The sequence below is a fragment of the Lathyrus oleraceus genome, chromosome 3 (genome assembly GCF_024323335.1).
Source record: "Lathyrus oleraceus cultivar Zhongwan6 chromosome 3, CAAS_Psat_ZW6_1.0, whole genome shotgun sequence".
Classification (NCBI taxonomy): domain Eukaryota; kingdom Viridiplantae; phylum Streptophyta; class Magnoliopsida; order Fabales; family Fabaceae; genus Lathyrus; species Lathyrus oleraceus.
In genome coordinates this window covers 295040636-295060075 of record NC_066581.1, presented here as the reverse complement: position 1 = coordinate 295060075, position 19440 = coordinate 295040636, and the positions used below count along the sequence as shown (strand labels likewise).

The 19440-nt window shown below is 38.0% G+C and overlaps 1 long non-coding RNA gene across 4 annotated transcripts; it reads left to right on the top strand.

The window, feature by feature from the left end:
• The first annotated feature begins 301 nt into the window (after positions 1-301).
• Positions 302-3087, top strand: LOC127127177 (uncharacterized). Of its 4 annotated transcripts, XR_007805254.1 has the most exons (3): positions 607-1098; positions 1205-2639; positions 2724-3087. It is a non-coding gene; the product is annotated as an uncharacterized LOC127127177 (long non-coding RNA). The 4 variants fall into 4 exon arrangements; XR_007805256.1 differs by having other exon boundaries at positions 302-2539; positions 2757-3087; XR_007805255.1 differs by having other exon boundaries at positions 302-2539.
• Positions 3088-19440: the final 16353 nt, after the last annotated feature.

Sequence of the window (19440 nt, the reverse complement as noted above, 5' to 3'; positions counted from 1 at the left end):
TTGGGAATCGAGAGGACAATGGAGTCCTAACTATTCTTTTTCTTCCTCATAACGCCTAGATTTAACTTGATTATTAACATGCATGGTAAACTAAGCTAGAAAGAGATAAAGCTAAGCTATTACATGATTAGGGGGAGGGGAACATTTGACCCATAAATGGGGGATGGATCCATACAATACAATGGAAAGGAAATGAAAGGAAAATTCACAATCTAAATTAAGAAATAGAATTCTAGTCTACATGATTATACAAATCATCATACAAAAGGCCAAATCGAATGAGAAATTATCCTAAGGTTTAGCCAAGGTGAAATTGATATCTAACATATTAGTCTCAAAACAAAATCCACATGGTTAAATCTACTTTCTAATCACATGATCAAAATCTACTAATTGATCAATTAACCTAAATTAGCTCCTAATTAACAAAAGAAATATTAATTTCTAATTAGACCTAAAACTATGCACTAATCCTAAATTAAATTCTGAAACGCTAAGGTCAAAATTGAACTAATTTCTAACCAAACCTAATTAATCCTAATTAGGACTTAATCTAATTGCTCCCTAAAATTATGTTAATTCCTAATTATGAAAATCTAAAATCCTAATTTTAGCCTAGCAAGAAATCAATGACAGTGGTGATTAATAGAAATTAAGCAAATTTAATATACTTAACAATAATTAGCAATGGATTAGTGGGGTTTTAATGAGGGTTAGCATGAGCATTAGATCAGGGATGTGGGAAATGATCTGCAACAGTAAATTTGGGACAGAAGCCCAAAGCATCAACAACAAGGTCACGAGTTTCAAGGTTACCATGGATCGTACCTTCTCTACCAGGCGGCGACGATGCTGAAAGGCTTCTCTACCAGGCGGCGACGACACTACCTCGTGCGAGCATCATCGAAAACCAACAAGAATGATTCATCTCACCGTGGAAAAATGGCTTCAATCCTCTTCTTCGATTGAGCGTTCGTTGTGAAAGATGAAGACGATACTCCGCGTCCGTGCCTTGTCGATTCGTTATGTCGCGATTGACGGAGGTGCACGGAGCGTCGCGGTGAAGAATGAAGATGAAGGTCGTCCGGACGTGGACGGGTAAGCTCTCTCTCGATTCTCGTTTCCGATTTTTTGTTTCAGATTCCTTCGCTTTTCCGTTCCGATTCCGTTGCTCTTCTTCTTCTATTTTTTATTTCTGTTGCAGGGTGGTGGATCGTTGTGTTGGAGGTTGTTGTTGGAGATAGAATGGAGTCGTCGTCAATGACGATGGATGACGGTGGATGAGTCACGGGTGAATCTAGAGTAACTGAAGGTGAAGAAACCACGCTCAGGTAACCTTCAATCTCAATACTCCTCCCGCCTCCTATTCTTTCTTCTTCTTCTTCAACTTCTTTAGCCTATAGGAGCTATGATGTGGTTGTTAATGAGAGGTATGTGAATGACTGTGCTGGTTTCTTGGAGGAGGTTGATCGAAGTTGGAGAAGGTTGTGTAGGGGATGTCTGGAGGTTCGCGTGAATGGGAGGTTGCAGGTTTGGTTAGGGTGAAGAAGAATTAGTCGAATGGTGATGGAGGTTACGGTTGGGGATGTTGAAGTGGTTAAGATGGAGAAGTATGGTTAAAGGTTGATGAAGGGTTCTGTTAACTGTGATGGAGAGTGAAGAGGGTGAATGATTGGTGAACTGTTGAATTATGGGAAAGATTATGGAGATGGAAGAAGACAAAACCCCCAGGTGAAGAATAAGTTATCAGTTATATAGAGGTTGTTGAAGTTGTTAGGAATTAGTTAGATTCAATGACAGGTGGCGACAGTTGGTGACAGTTGGCGACAGTTGGTGACAGGTGGCGACAGTTGGAATTCGGTTCGAGTTGGTTATGAGATGGTGAGTTAGTTGGTCGAAGAGGATTCTGATGGCTTTTGTTTGTAGGGAATTCGAGGTGAAGTTGGATTACCGGTTCTGTTATGGAGAGTTTTGCAGGTACTGTTGAGAGGTTGTTCCCTGGTTGAAAGGTTGTGAATTCAAATCAAGAGAGATTGGATGGAAGGTTATGTATGAAGGTTTTTGTTAGTAATTTTTTGTTAGGATTTTTGGTTATGATGAATCAGTTAGAGATTGGAGGGTGATCTTTTTGGAGGATGGAAAATGAGAGGGTTTTGAAACAGTTCAAGAATTTGGTTCTGCCTGTTGCGGGAAGTTATGAGATCTCTTGAGGGGGTCCAAGAAAATTCAGTTAGAAAGGTTGAAGATTTTTTTGAAGAGGGTTCAATTCTGTTTTTTTTTTCTGGATTTGTAGTTCCCTTCTCTGTTTTTCTTCATTTATTGGAAGTGGTTCGGCTAGCTTGGAAATGGTTCTTTCGTCTGTAGGTTACGTCGAAACCGTTGGCGGTTAACTGTAATGATGCAGGTTAGTTCCCAACTGGGATGGAGTCGGTGTGGTATGATTGTCAGATTGTCTTCATCAGAAAAAGTAATCACGTTGAATCAAGCATCAATGGAGGTTCACACATCACTTCAAAGCTCATCACTCTTTGCAAATTATGTAAGAGAAATGTTTTGATATTTTCCATTTATGCCGCTGCCGAAGTTTTTTTTGCAGGATTAAGGATATTATCTGGTATATGCCATGGATGTTAAGCGTGGTATGGATTTGGTATCAGTCTTGTTATCATGTGAATGTCGTCATGCGGGATACTGATATCTATCTTTTTGTTTTTTTCTTGTAGCAATTTCGTCTAATGTCCTCCTGATTATGGCAGGACCTTTAGAACAGGATCCTGGCGCTTTGGCTCGGAAACGGTTAACTTAATTTGGAAGCATTGGTTAATTGTGATTAGAGTTGAAGACGGTCCGGGTTTCTCGCAATGAAAGTGAATACTTACTCAGTTATCAGATTTTGGATGTAGGGAGTTAGAGCCTTGGTCGGTTTTTTCAGTTATGTTTCGGGTTCAAGTATGTAACGTGCAATGACATATGTAATGGGCATTGAAATTGTAGCAAAATTACCCATTATATGCTATGTGCAACGATTCCTATGCAAATGAATTGTAAACCCCCTTTTTTTAATCAATTTTAAAATCTCTTTCTAGACATGCTTGTATGAGATTGTTATATGGACTTGTGCTTTACTAGATGAATTCATGTAAAAAAGGAAACAAAATATCTTTATGAACCCAAAGAATGCCATGGCCTAACATGATTCAAACAAAATGGGAAATGGGAGCTTGAGGCTGAGATTAGGATAGGGATTTAGGATGGTCATGGTAGGTTGGTTGACTTTGGTCAAAGTTGACCAAAAGTCAACTGTTGACCAAAGTCAACAATTTGGTCGAAGTTCAATTTTTTTGCAATTTTCTCATGTAATGGACTTGTTTATGCTTTCTAATGAAATTTTATATTCTTGAATGAAATAAGATTGGTATGGAATTTATATGGACATGACTTGAATTAATTGATATTTGGAATGAATTTGAACATGGCTATGAATTAAAATGTGAAAGCGGTATAGGTTTAGAGTGGTTTATGAAAATGATTAGGAATGGTTTTAAAATATGAAGATGATTAAGAAATGGTTTTTGGTTAGAAGGTTGACTGGTCAACTGGTTGACCAAAAAGTCAACAGTTGACCAAAAGTCAACTTAGGTAAAAATGTTTGTTTTCTTGTGGAATGGATTGGATACGACCGAAAAGTCCAATGTTCTTAAACCAAATAAAACAGTTCAATCCAGGATTCGAAACCCAATCAATCCAATTCAACCAAATGATATTCGACCAAGCAACAGATTGTGACATCTTGAATGAATGCCCATTGGTCCAAGCATGAAGATCATGAACAAGTAGACTTCTGATGAATTGTTGAACAAGCCAATGAAACTCCAATGAATGACCAAATGGATCTCAACCTTGTAGGCCCCATATTCAATGCCACGTGTGATAACACCCTTGAACCCATGATTTTATGTCCTTTCAAATGCAAGTGGAATGTGTTATGATACAATGGACGTATAGATGAGATGAATGCTTATCAGGATATGCAAATGCTTAGGGTTAGTGACCTAGATGAACTTGTGAATGATAAGGTGAATTTTGGGGTATGACAAGAATGATGTTATGTGATTATTATGTAATGTGTAGATGTTTGAACTCTACCTTGTAGCTTATGCCATCAAATTATTGATGTGAATTCTCACCCCCTTTGCTTTGATGTTGTACACCATGGATATCTTGCAGATACTTAGGAGTAGAGTTGCTGATGTGAGTGGGAAATAGCTCTTGGAGTTATTTTAATTAGTTATCGCATTTATTTTTAGTTGTTATGCTTTGATTCTGTAACACTGAGGGTGAATGATGTTTTCTTTTTTTATGTTTAATGTCGACATGCTTGTTTCGTTGATGTTTAATAACTATTATGTTGAGTTATTTTGAAAGTTGTCGAGAGTTGGATATTGGAATTGCTTTTGAAATCATTTTGTGAAAGTTAAGTCGTTATAAGGCCTAATTTGAAGTTAATATGTTTTATTTCCGCGATTAATGGGATTTCGCTATGATGATACCCTAAGTCAAGGTGGGCACACGATAACATGTGTTGTATGTTATTTACTTTTCCGCTGCATGCTTTAAAAATGTCTATGATTTGTTGAAGGGTTATCATTGATAACACCTTAAATATGGAGTAATCCTTTACATATAAGTTTTGGGGTTTAGGGTGTTACATAGTGGTATCAGAGCCTGGTTGGTCTGTTCGGCCAGGTTTTTGCATGATGTTTGTTACCTTATATGCAATAAGTGTATGTGAACATTGTCGATACCTTATTTCTTATGATGTTTGTTTGTTTGTTTGGATAACCAGAGTTATGGATGGAGGAAGAAATGATTATGCTATTTCTGAGGCTTTGGAATCATTGGCTCAAGCAATTGCGCATAATCCTCAGAATAATTATAATGCTGGAGAGAATGATGAGTTTCGTACTTTGGAAAAGTTTCAGAGAAACAATCCTTCAACCTTCAAGGGTAGATATAATCCAGAAGGAACGCAGACATGGCTTAGGGAGATAGATAAAAATTCATGAGTGATGGCTTGCTCAGAGGTACAGAAGGTATAGTTTGGTACACATGTGCTATGTAAAGAGGTTGGGGATTAATGGGATAACACACGTCAGACATTGGAAGGTAATGGTACTTAGATCACTTGGACTATGTTTAGAGCTTGATTCTTGGAGAAGTACTTTCCTTAGGATATGTGTGGTAAGAAAGTGATTGAATTCCTTGCACTGAAACAAGGGAGGTTGATTGTTGTTAAGTATTCTACCAAGTTTGAGGAGCTTGTGAAGTCTTGCCCACATAATAATGTTGTTATTCCTGAGGTGCCTATGTGTATTAAGTTCGAGAGCGACTTACGACCAGATATCAAGCAGGGCATCGGATATAAGGATTCTCAAATTTGTTGTACTTGTGAATAAGTGTCGTATTTATGACGAGGATTACATAACCCGTTCTGCTCACTACAAGAGTCTTAGTGAGAATAAAGGGAAAGGACAATTTCGAGGAAATCCGTATGTGACTTCTGTTGACAAAGGGAAAAAGAAAGCCACAGTTGAGAAGAAGCCAAGTGAGGGAGGATCTCCTACTTTGGTCCAGTGTTATAGGTGTGGTGTGATAGTTCATCATGCCCATGATTTCTCCAGTGCTGAGAATAAGTGTTACAAGTGTGGGAAGATGGGGCACCTCATCGTTGATTGTAAGGGTAATGTTGTGACTTGCTAAAATTGTGGAGAGCAAGGCCATATCCGTACTCATTTCCAGAAACTAAGAAAGGCCCAATATGGAGGAAAGGTTTTTCCCTTGTTTCAGATGGAAACTACTAGTGTTGGAAGGTTGAATCGAGGTACGTGTTTTATCAATAGAATTTCTCTGATTACTATTATTGACACGGGTGCAACACATTCTTTTATTTCTCTTGATTGTGCTAAGAGATCGAATTTAAATTTATCTTTTATGGTTGGAAGTATGCTTATTGATACCCAAACCAATGGTTCAGTAATTACTTTATTGGTGTGTTTGAAGTGTCCACTGACTATTTATGATATGAGTTTTGCAATGGACTTAGTCTGCCTACATTTGAGTCAACTTAATGTTATCCTGGGAATGAACTGGTTGGAGTTCAACCGTGTTTATATCAACTGTTTTTCCAAGACTGTGATATTTCTAGAGATGGGAGGAAATGGAAAGTTGATGTAAATATCTGCTAAGCAAGTAAAAAAATTATTGAAAAAGGAGGCGCATGTGGTCGCTATGTTTACTACTTTAGACTTACTACTTTATCTGCCAATTGTGTGTGATTTTTCCGAAGTATTTCTTGATGATATCAGTGATTTGCCGTCGGAGCACAAGATGGAGTTTGATATAGACTTAGTACCTGGTACTAGTCATGTATTGATCGCTTCTTATAGAATGTTCACTTCAGAACTAAGTGAGTTGAAGAAACAATTGAAAGAGTTGCTTGAGAATAATTTTTTCTGACCAAGTGTTTCTCTGTGGGGAGCACCGACGTTGTTAGTTAAGAACACTATAAAAATAACGCTTTTTATGACGAAGCTTTCACCACGAACAATATAAAACTGAGGGTGTATGTAACGGAAGCGCCTTGTTTTTTTTTTTATAAAAAAAAATCAATATGTTACCGAGGTTTTTTGAAAAAACAGCATAAATACATGCTCAGGGTTTAAGATTCGGTTCCTAGCTCCTGTAGTTTTATGTTTTATATGGAACCAAAAAGATGCCTTTAATTTTTATAGGTTTTACGTCGGATATGTTACCTTGGTTTTCATGAAAATTGAGATAAATACTATCTAACTTTTTATTCTTTTTGGAACCAAAAAGGCACCTTTATTTTTTAAATATTTTACGTCGGATATGTTACCTCGGTTTTCAGTATAACCGCGATAAATATTCTTTATATTTTTTATGCCCTCAGTGTCTACCTCATTCACTTCTTGAGCACTAGCGAAAGAACACTTTTTCTCCAGCCAACGAAAGAACACTTATTCTCCAAGGAGTCCTAGCAAACGAAAAAAGTCTCTCCCCATTATTCTCTAGTATGTTATTATTGTTGTTTCTTTGGTCCATTACTCTTGTTCTTATTATTCTCCATTATTGTCGTTGTTGTTTTTGAGAAGCTTTATTTTTTGTGGTTGTGTACTATTCTTATTTTTTTCTGAAGCTTTATGTAGTTATGGATCGTAGTTGGATGAAAGGAAATAGATTAAGTATAGAGTATGAGAATGGATTGAAACAATTTCTTGATCTTACTGGAAAAAAACCTTCCTGACAATAATGGGATTTAGACTCAATAATGGGAAATGCTTCACGAAGGTAACACGCTGTCAGGTCGTACTTATGAGGCCAAGAAGATGTTGTGTCTAATGGGTTTGGACTATGTCAAAATACATGCATGTCGTAATGATTTCATGTTATATAGGAAAGATTTTGAAAACATGAAGGAGTGCCCGAGGTGCAGGAAGTCACGCTACAAGAAGAAGAAGAATGATATTGATGACGATGATGGTATAACTAGCAAGGGCGTTCTTGCCAAGGTGGTGTGGTACTTACCGATAATTCCAAGGTTCAAGAAATTGTTTTCTAATGTTAGTGAGGAAAACAATACTAGATAGCATGATGATGAAATAGTGTGTGATGGAAAAATTTGCCATGTAGCTGATTCATTGCAATGGAAGAAAATTGATTCCTTGCTTCCAGATTTTGCCCTTGAACCGAGGAACCTTAGGCTTGGACTTTCCACCAACGAAATAAACCCTTTTGGTGATTTGAGTACTAACCATACGTCATGATATGTTCTTCTCATGCTTTATAACCTATCTCTATGGTTGTGCATTTGACACAAGTATATGATGATATCGATGATGATTTCAGGTCCAAAATAACCATGGAACGACATTGATGTTTATTTAACGTCATTGATTGAAGATTTAAGACTTTTGTGGGAAGAAGGTGTTAATTTTTATGATGTGTATACAAGTGACAACTTTAAGTTGTGTGCCATGTTATTTTACGTAACCAATGACTTTTCTGCATACAATACTTTTTCTGGATACAGTGTCAAGGGATATAAAGTGTTTCATACATGTGAAGTTGATACATGCCACCACCAATTACAAAAACGAAAAAAGACAGTTTATCTTGGGCCTCACAAATTTCTAAAACATAATCATCCATATCGTAGAATATGGAAGACTTTTAATGGAGAGCGGGAGTTTGATATCGCTCCAAAGCCCTTAACTGTGAAGTAAGTTTATAGAATACAACAACACATTAATGTTGTCTTTGGAAAGAAACAAAAAAGTATATGGAGAAAAATATTTGGAAAAAGAGGTAAGTATTCTTTGATCTTCCATACTGGTCTAGTCTTGATGTAAGACATTGTCTTGATGTGATGCACGTGGAGAAAAATGTATGTGATAGTCTGATTGGAACACTTCTCAATATTAAAGGCAAGACAAAAGATACTAAGAAATCCCACAGAGATATGGTTGTGATGGGTATACGGCAAGAGTTAGTCCCAAAAGAAGTAGGAAATAAAATCTATTTGACTCAGCATGTCACACTCTTTCTAAAAAAGAAAAAAAAAGTTTTTGCGATTGTTTACAGGGTATCAAAGTTCCCCAATGGTACTCATCAAATATGAAGAAACTTTTGTCTGAGAATGATCACAAACTAGTTGGCTTGAAATCTCATGATAGTCATGTCTTGATGCAACAACTTCTACTAGTGGCTATCCGTGGAATTTTACCAAGAAATGTAAGGGTAACTATAATCAGATTATGCTTATTCTTTAATTCTATATGTAGTAAAGTTATTGATATTGGAAATTTAGATGACTTGGAACACAAAACTGCAGTTATCTTGTGCCAATTAAAAAAGTTTTTCCCTCCATCATTCTTTGACATTATGGTTCACTTAGTTGTTCATCTAGTAAGAGAGATTAGAATTTATGATCTAGTTCATTTACGGTGGATGTATCTGATAGAGCATTACATGAAGATTTTTAAAGGGTGTACAAAGAATAATCACCGCCCGGAAGCTTCGATCATAAAAAGGTACATCACAGAAGAAGATATTGAGTTTTGTACAAAATATTTGTCATAAGCTTCCTTTATAGGAATTCTTGAGTCTCGTCATGATGGATTTTATGATGGTAGAGGTATTCAAGGTTTAAATGTTAATACATTTTCCTGAGAAGTAGTTCTTCAAGCACATTTGCATATATTGAATAACCTTAGCGAAGTTCAACCTTACTTGACCACTCACAAAAGTCTTTTAAAGGAAAAAATCCCCCAGATGATTGAAAAATGGTTGTTGACAGAGCATAACAAAACTTTCAGAAATTGGTTCAATGAAAGTATTTCTAAAGAGAGTAGTGCGTCGAATCTTTGCAAATGGTTGTCACGTATGCCTAAGTTTAATGTTATTACTTGGAATGCATACAATATTTCTAAATATTCATTCTATACAAAATCAAAGGATGATTGTAGCACCATTTAAAATAGTGGGGTTAGGTTTAAGGCTAAATCCATGTACTTTTCTAGTTCCAAAGATAACAATCATGTACTACCATCTAAGGCGTATTTTGGGGTCATTGAGGAGATTTTGGAGATTGACTATGTTTCTTTTAAAGTGCCTTTATTTAAGTGCAAGTGGATTGACAATAACACTGGTGTGGAAACCAATGAATTGGGATTCAAACGGGTTGATATTCGTAAGGTAGCTTATAAGAACAAACCTTTTATCATGGCATCCCAAGTAAAATAAGTTTTTTATATCACTAATCCTTCTAACACTAGATGTTCAATTATTCTTCAAGGTAAACATGTTCCCGATAGTACTGATGAAAATCAAGATTTTAACTATGAGACACCTTGTTTAGCAACACATGTACATCAAGCATCTGAAGAAAATGATTCAGATGATGTGCATGTTATTCATCGTGATCACAAAGAGGAGATATGGAGAAACTAGTAAGTAAATGTTTTATATCCCTTTGAAATTTATAATTAATCATTTTACTCCTTTTTAATCATTGTACTATATATTTAAAGTTGTTGTTGATTGACCTAATTAGTTTCAAATGTTGTTCAAACTATATGTGCTTAAGGACCAGTGACAAATCCTATTGGACAACCTACAAAACTTTCCATTTTTGTTATTGCTTTTGTTTCATAATCCTTTGTTTTAGTTTTGAAACTGGTTCTCTAATTGGTTCTGTAATATAGGTTCCAGAAAGTATGGTTTTATATTCCTGTAATTGGTTATAGAAATATGGTTTTATATTTAGAAATACGGTTTTATAATACAGGTGCAAACGACAGTACAAACAAAAAACTTTACCCATTGGTGTTTACATAAAACCGAGGTAATAACATTGAGAAATTACCTCGGTGTTTACATAAAACTGAGGTAATAACATTGGGCGCGTCATCCAGTTCTGAGAATAATAAAAATGCTGAGGTTGGGGATCAAAGCCACGACCTTTTAATTTCTAACCTCGGTTTTAGAATCACTGAGGTGATAAGTGATTACTTTTCATGTCGCCCTTCGTTACCTCGCGTGTGTAGTCAAGGTTAAATGCATTTTGCGACCGACGTTAGATGTGTTATTTGTAGTAGTGGAAGAAAGATGGTAGCATGCGGTTGTGTGTTGATTATCGACAACTGAATAAAATGACTATCAAGAAGAAATATCCACTTCCAAGAATCGGCGATCTAATGGATCAGTTAGTTGGCGCTTGTGTTTTTAGCAAGATTGATTTGCGGTTAGGTTATCATCAAACTTGAGTGAAATTAGAGGATATTCCGAAGACTACATTCAGAACGAGATATGGCCATTACAAGTATTTTGCGATGCCATTTGGTGTATCTAATACGCGTGAAGTATTCATGGAGTACATGAATCGAATATTCAATTTGTATCTAAATCAGTTTGTGGTTGTGTTCATCGATGATATTCTGATATATTCGAAGTCAAGTGAAGATCATATAGAGCATTTGAGAATCATGTTGCAGACCTTGAATGAAAAGAAGTTGTATGCAAAGTTATCTAAGTGTGAGTTCTTGATGAAAGAAGTGAGTTTCTTAGGTCATGTAATTTTCAGTGAAGGTATCGTTGTTGATCCTTCGAAGGTTGATGTTATGTTACAATGGAAAACTCGAAAGTATGTTATTGAAATAATAAGTTTTTTAGGTCCGGTTGGTTGCTACAGATGGTTTATTTAAGGGTTTTAGAATTTGGAGATGCCTTTGACCTAGTTGACTCAAAAGAGTCAAGCGTACGTGTGGGATGCTTTGTGTGAAGATATTTTTATAGAACTTAAGAAGAACTTGATTTCTGCTCCAATATTATTTTTCTCCGAATACGAGAGAGTCTTTTATTGTGTATTATGATGCTTAGATGATGGGTATGGAGTGGTGTGCTGATGCAGAATAGACAGGTTATGGCTTACGCTTCTAGACAGTTGAAGGTTCATGAGATGAATTATCCTACGTGTGATCTGGAATTAGCTGTTGTTGTCTTTGTACTTAAGATTTGGAGGCATTACCTGTTTGGTTCCAGATTTGAAGTGTTCAGTGATCACAAGAGTTTGATATACTTATTCGATCAATAAGAGTTGAATATGATGCATAGGAGGTGGCTAGAATTTTTGAAAGACTATGATTTTGGTTTGAATTACCATCCTGGTAAAGCCGGTGTCGTAGCTGATGCTTTGAGTAGGAAGTTATTACATATATCGATGCTTATGGTTTGAGAGTTGGAGTTGATTGAACAATTCTGAGATCTGAGTATAGTATGTGAAAGGACTTATGACAGCATGAGGTTAGGCATGTTAAAGCTGACCAGTGGTATTCTTGAAGAAATCAACTTAGGATTGGTTGTCTGGTTGGTGATTTCAGAATCAACGAGAAAGGTGTGATAAGATTCAGAGAGGACTATCCAATCCTTAGAAGACTTGTTAAGTGATTGTGTGCTAGAATAAAGAGGTGTTTGGGATAGCTTTTTACCGTTGATCGAGTTACCTACAACACCAGTTTCCATTCGAGCATTGGAATGACATCGTTTGAGGCGTTATATGGTAGAAGGTGTAGGACACCTTTATGTTGGTATGAGTCGGGAGAGGGTGTTATAATTGGCCCAGAGATTTCCCAACAGACCACAACGAAGATCAAAGTGATCTAAGAGAAGATGAGAGATTCACATAGTCGCTAGAAGAGCTATCATGATAAGCTAAGGAAAGCTCTTGATTTCCAAGAGCGGGATCAATATTTCTGAGAGTTACCCTGGTAACTAGTGTTGGTCGAGCGTTAAAGTCTCAAAAGCTCACTCTGTGTTTCCGTACCAGATTTTGGAGAGAATAAGAGAAATGTCCTATCAGATTGCTTTACCACTGTCGTTTGCTAATCTTCATGATGTGTTTCATGTGTCTCAGTTGAGGAGATACATTTTAGATTTGTCTCATGTGATACAAGTGGATGACGTGCATATGAGAGATAACCTGACTGTTAAGGTATCATCCATATGGATAGGGGATCGAGAAGTGAAGCAATTGCGCGGTAAGGAGGTTACCTTAGTGAAGGTAGCTTAGGGAGGACCAACTGGTGGAAACGTGACTTGGGAGCTTGAGAGCCAGATGAGGGAGTCGTATTCGAATCTGTTTACTTAAGGTAATTTTTTAGGGCGAAAATTCTTTAAGTGGGGGAGAGTTATAACATTTCAGTTCTTGATTTATTGATATTACTTAATTTATTATAATTTATTTATTTATTTGATTAATGGATATTATTAATTAAATAAATAAGGGTGGTGGGGTGTGTGATATTGAGGTGTGTTGGTTCTATGAATTGGCATCAATTTTGGTAAAACTTAGTGTTATCACAAGATGTCCCGCTTGTAGTATTGACATGTGATATCAGCTTTCTGCAGGTTGTTTGATATGGTTGTGCAAGATTTATTCAAGTGTCGGACCCGATGTTACGACATGTGGATATATAACATTCAGTCTGAATGTTATGTATTTTGTTGTTGCGATTTTCATGCAAGTCTTTGTGTGCTTATGTGGAGATTGCATGTGTAACACCCCGATAAAAATAAGATAATTATTTAAATTAAGTTAATAGTATATTTATTAATTTAATTAAATAATTGGAGTATTATTGGAATATTATTGGGATTATTATTACTGGATTATTATTATTATTATTGGAATAAAAGTTGGAATTAGAAAAGAGTTCCATTTGGTAAAAAGGGTTTTCACGTTAAAACAAAGAAGCGGCTGAAAAGTGGAAAAAGAGCCAGAGAACAAGGGTTGAAGAGAGGAAGAGCTCGAAGCTAAAGGATTGCCGGATTAACTCAGGTAAGGGGGGTTTATCGTCGTTTAATGGGTATTATGGGTTAACATGTAATGGGTAGTGATAAGCCATTGAATTGTCCCTGATTAGAGTGATGAATGTTAAAATGTATGAACTTATGGATGAACGTGATTTGAGTTATAATTGAAGAAATTCGTAAGAATTAGATGGAAAAATGTTAGAATTTGTGAAATTGAATAGGGTATGATTCGTGTTAGATGATATGAACGATAACTGTGTAAAAATTGGACTGGGGAAGGTTGGATCTGAGGAATCCCGTAGCAGAGAGAAAACCATAGCAGATCTGGAAATCAGGTTTCTGGTCATACGCGTATGGCACTAGGCAATACGCGTATGAGATGGTCTGGTACGCGTATGGCACTAGGCAATACGCGTATGAGATGTGGTCTGGAAGGGGGAAAACTGGCGCTGGCACGCGCCATACGCGTGTATTACGCGTATCCTGTGTTGGTACGCGTATGGGTTTGGCTGAGAAATGGGCCATACGCGTATGGGACTAGGCAATACGCGTATGGGCAGAATTGTGATTTTTCTGAGCTGTTGTTGTGCAGTTTTTGGTTGTTCAGCTGAGTAATGTAATTTAGCTGATGTATGATATAGTGGGGATCATTCCCCGTCGTTTTGAGCAGTGTAGGTATTAGTAGAGTGTGCTAATACTGTGATTATTAATTGGCATGACATGATATGATTTTGTGATAACATGCTGATGATGTATGATTGTATGCATAATGCTGTGAATGTATGTATTATGTGGAATGGACTGTTTTATGGCTTAGAGTGTGAGCATATGTCCATTGTGGATTATTGTTGATGATTTTGCATTACTAGGTGATTTAGCATGCATGTTGTGGCCTTTATGGTGGTAGCTAATTCCCATGGTGAGGAATTAGTGAGTTAGTCATTATGGACTGTTGTTGATGTTTGCATGCTAGGTGAATTAGCGTGCATAGCATAGCCCTTGGGGTGGTAGCTAATTCCCATGGTGAGGAATTAGTGAGTGAGTCACTAGGTCTCAAATGAGTGGGACTAGTGGACTTGGTAGCCGTATCTGGGTTTGATCGGTGAGGTGAACTATATGTTCACGAATAGTCGGTACCGCATGCATGGAGTCTCATTGCATAATGTATGTATGTATGGCGTATAATATGAATGGATGTATTCCAATATTATACGTGTTGTTTTGGTGATTGTGTTGAGTATGATTTTGGAGTTGATATTGCCGTTACTGATTGTGTGATCTGATTAGGGTGATTGAATGTGTTAACTTACTTAACATTACATGATAATTTATAATGCTTATTATATCGATTGAGGAACTCACCCTTACAACTATGTTTCAGGTAACGAGCAGTGATTGAGTAGAAGCTAGTCCTTGGAGTCTAGTGTAGTTCCTTAGTGGGTCATGCTCTGGTAGATGTAACATCGGGACGGGATGTTTTACTTGTTTTTCATTGATGATTGTTGAACAAGTTTACATGTAATGTGTTACATGTTTTGCATTGTTGTTAGACTTTATCCGCTGCGAATCATGCAATTGTTTTATTTTGATTAAATAAATGAGCATGACGAGTTAAATTGGAACATGGTGTGGAGTTGATTGTGTGACACCCTTAAATTGCATATCTACTCTGATTTATGTTTTGTTGATTTAATTAAATATTTGGGGTATTTTAGAAGGGTGTTACATTAGTGGTATCAGAGCATAGTCGGTCGAGTCGAGTCGTAATTATTCTGTTTCCCTGTACGGGATAGGTGTTGTGTAACCCTATCAGTACTTATTGTTTTAGCTTGTTGGGTTTTCAGAATAGAGATGGCTGGAAGAGGTAGAGACGATGCTGCGATTGCTGAGGCTCTGGGTATGCTAGCTGGAGTACTTGGAGGGAATCCGAATGTTGTGGGAATGGGAGCTGCTCGTCAACTGAGTGAGTTCTAGAAGAACAATCCTCCAATGTTCAAGGGAGCATACGATCCAGATGGTGCTCAGAAGTGGTTGAAGGAGATCGAGAGGATCTTCCGAGTGACTGAGTGTGCCGATAACCAGAAGGTCAGGTTCGGTACGCATATGCTGTCAGAGGAAGCAGATGATTGGTGGGTTGCTACCCGCACTGAGTTGGAAGTTGCTGGAAGTGCTGAGATCACTTGGGCGGTGTTCAGAGAGAGATTTCTGAGGAAGTACTTTCCGGAGGATGTCAGAGGAAAGAAAGAGATAGAGTTTTTAGAATTGAAGCAGGGCAACCGGTCTGTTACTGAGTATGCTGCTAAGTTCACAGAGCTGTCGAAGTATTACACTCCCTATAACAAGGCTACTGGGGAATTTTCGAAATGTGTGAAGTTTGAGAACGGGTTACGTCCCGAGATCAAGCAGGCTATTGGGTATCAGCGGATTAGAGTGTTTTCTGATTTGGTTGACTGTTGCAGAATTTTTGAACAGGATACCAAGGCCAGAGCGGAGAGCTATCAGCAGAGGGTTGATAGGAAAGGCAAGAATCAGAATGATCGTGGGAAACCGTATGCAGCTGGCAAAGGTTTCCAGAGACAGAGTGGGATGAGGAGACCTAGTGAGGGAGACTCCAGTGCCCCTGCTAAGTGTTTCAGATGTGGTCAGGCTGGACATCGTATCCATGAGTGTACCAGTAATGAGAAGAAGTGTTTCAAGTGTGGAAAAGGTGGTCACTTGGCTGCAGAGTGCCGGGTGAAGACTGTGACTTGTTTCAACTGTGGAGAAGTGGGTCATATCAGTCCACAGTGTCCTAAGCCGAAGAAAGAGAACCAGTCGGGAGGCAAGGTTTTTGCTTTATCGGGTTCTGAGACTTCTGCAGATGATCGTTTGATCCGAGGTACGTGTTATATTAATGGCTTTCCTCTTGTAGCTATTATTGACACAGGTGCAACTCATTCCTTTATATCTTTGGATTGTGCTGTGAAACTTAAGTTAAAGATATCTGAGATACATGGTAGTATGGTGATTGATACTCCTGCGAAGGGTTCAGTAACTACTACTTCAGTTTGTTTAAATTGTCCTTTGAGTATTTTTGGTAGAGACTTTGGGATGGACCTCGTGTGTCTTCCACTAGTGCAGATTGATGTTATCCTGGGTATGAACTGGTTGGTGTTTAACCGAGTTTATATCAACTGTTTTGATAAGACTGTGATCTTTCCTGAGATTGAGGAAGGAAAGAGTTTGTTTCTATCAGCAAGGCAGGTGAATGAGGCAGTAGCAGATGGGGCAGAGTTGTTTATGTTGTTAGCGACTTTGGAGGCGAAAGATAAACTAGTGATTTGCGATCTAGCCGTGGTGTGTGATTTTCCTGATGTGTTTCCTGAAGAAGTGAATGAATTACCACCAGAGCGTGAAGTTGAGTTCTCTATTGATTTGGTACCTGGTACTAGGCCGATATCGTTGGCTCCGTACCGTATGTCTGCTATTGAGTTAACTGAATTGAAGAGTCAGCTGGAAGATCTGTTGGATAAGAAATTTATTCGTCCGAGTGTGTCACCGTGGGGCGCACCAGTGTTATTGGTGAAGAAGAAAGAAGGTACTATGAGGTTGTGTGTGGACTACAGACAACTGAATAAAGTGACGATCAAGAATCGGTATCCTTTGCCGAGGATTGATGATTTGATGGATCAGTTGGTTGGTGCGAGTGTGTTCAGCAAAATAGATTTGAGATCGGGGTATCATCAGATACGTGTGAGAACCGAGGATATTCAGAAGACTGCTTTCAGAACAAGGTATGGACATTATGAGTATTCTGTAATGCCTTTTGGTGTGACTAATGCGCCTGGGGTATTTATGGAGTATATGAATAGGATTTTCCATCCGTACCTAGACAAGTTTGTTGTGGTGTTTATTGACGATATTTTGGTGTATTCGAAATCTGAAGAAGAGCATGCTGAACATTTGAGAGTGGTTTTAGGAGTTCTACGAGAAAAGAAGTTATTTGCTAAACTGTCTAAGTGTGAATTTTGGTTAGAAGAGGTTAGTTTTCTTGGTCATGTGATTTCCAGAGGTGGTGTTGCTGTTGATCCTTCTAAGATAGAAGCCGTATCTAAGTGGGAAGCTCCGAAGTCAGTTTCTGAGATAAGGAGTTTTCTTGGACTTGCAGGTTATTATAGGAAATTTATTGAGGGATTTTCTAAGTTGGCGTTACCGTTGACGATGTTGACTAGAAAGGGGCAAGCGTTTGTTTGGGACTCAAAATGTGAAGAAGGTTTCCAAGAGTTAAAGAGAAGGTTAACTACTGCTCCTATTCTGATATTACCAAGTCCGTCGGAACCATTTGAGGTTTACTGTGATGCTTCATTGTTGGGTTTGGGTGGTGTTTTGATGCAGAATAAGCAGGTTGTAGCTTATGCTTCGAGACAACTGAAGGTTCATGAGGGGAACTATCCGACACACGATTTAGAGTTGGCAGCTGTGGTATTTGTTCTGAAGTTATGGAGGCATTACTTGTACGGGTCAAGATTTGAGGTTTTCAGTGACCATAAAAGTTTAAAGTATTTGTTTGATCAGAAAGAGCTGAATATGAGACAGAGGAGATGGTTAGAGTTTCTGAAGGATTATGACTTTGGTTTGAATTACCATCCGGGTAAAGCAAACGTAGTGGCTAATGCATTGAGTCGGAAATCATTGCATATGTCTATGTTAATGGTTAAGGAATTGGATTTAATTGAGCAGTTTAGAGACTTGAGTTTGGTGTGTGAGAGTACTCACAATAGTGTTAAATTGGGAATGTTGAAGTTAACGAGTGGTATTCTAGATGAGATTAGAGAGGGTCAGAAATCCGATGTGCTTTTGGTTGATAAGTTGACTCTAGTGAATCAAGGTCAAGGTGGTGAATTCAGAGTTGATGAGAATGGTGTTTTGAAATTTGGTAATCGGGTGTGTATTCCGGATGTTACCGAACTTAAGAAGAGTATTCTTGAGGAAGGACATCGTAGTGGCCTGAGTATTCATCCTGGAGCTACGAAGATGTATCATGATTTGAAAAAGTTATTTTGGTGGCCGGGAATGAAAAGAGAAATTGCAAGTTTTGTTTATTCTTGTTTGACTTGTCAGAAGTCAAAGATTGAGCATCAGAAGCCGTCTGGGCTAATGCAACCGTTGGTTATTCCAGAGTGGAAGTGGGATAGTATCAGTATGGATTTTGTTTCTGGTTTACCGAGGACAATTAGGAATTTTGAAGCTATTTGGGTGATTGTTGACAGATTGACAAAATCGGCTCATTTTATTCCGATCAGAATGGATTATCCGTTAGAGAGATTAGCTGAGTTGTATATTGAGAAGATTGTAAGTTTGCATGGTATTCCGTCGAGTATTGTTTCGGACAGAGATCCTAGATTTACATCGAAGTTCTGGGAAGGTTTGCAGAGGGCTTTGGGAACTAAGCTGAGGTTGAGTTCTGCATATCATCCGCAGACTGATGGTCAGACTGAAAGGACGATTCAGTCACTAGAGGATCTTTTGAGGGCTTGTGTTTTGGAAAAGGGAGGTGCTTGGGATTGTTATTTACCTTTGATTGAGTTTACCTACAACAATAGTTTTCATTCGAGCATTGGTATGGCACCGTTTGAAGCTTTGTATGGTAGGAGATGTCGAACACCTTTATGTTGGTACGAGTCCGGTGAGAGTGTTGTGGTTGGACCTGAGATTGTTCAACAAACTACGGAAAAGATTAAGATGATTCAGGAGAAGATGAGGATTGCTCAGAGTCGTCAGAAGAGTTATCACGACAAGAGGAGGAAGTCACTTGAGTTTCAAGAGGGAGATCATGTGTTTCTTCGTGTTACTCCGATAACTGGGGTTGGTCGAGCTTTAAAGTCGAAGAAGTTGACACCTCGATTTATTGGTCCTTATCAGATTTTGGAGAGGATAGGGGAGGTAGCCTATCGTATCGCTTTACCGCCGTCACTTGCGAATTTGCATGAGGTTTTTCATGTGTCTCAGTTAAGGAGGTACATTCCCGATCCGTCGCATGTAGTCCAAGTAGATGATGTACAGGTGAGAGAT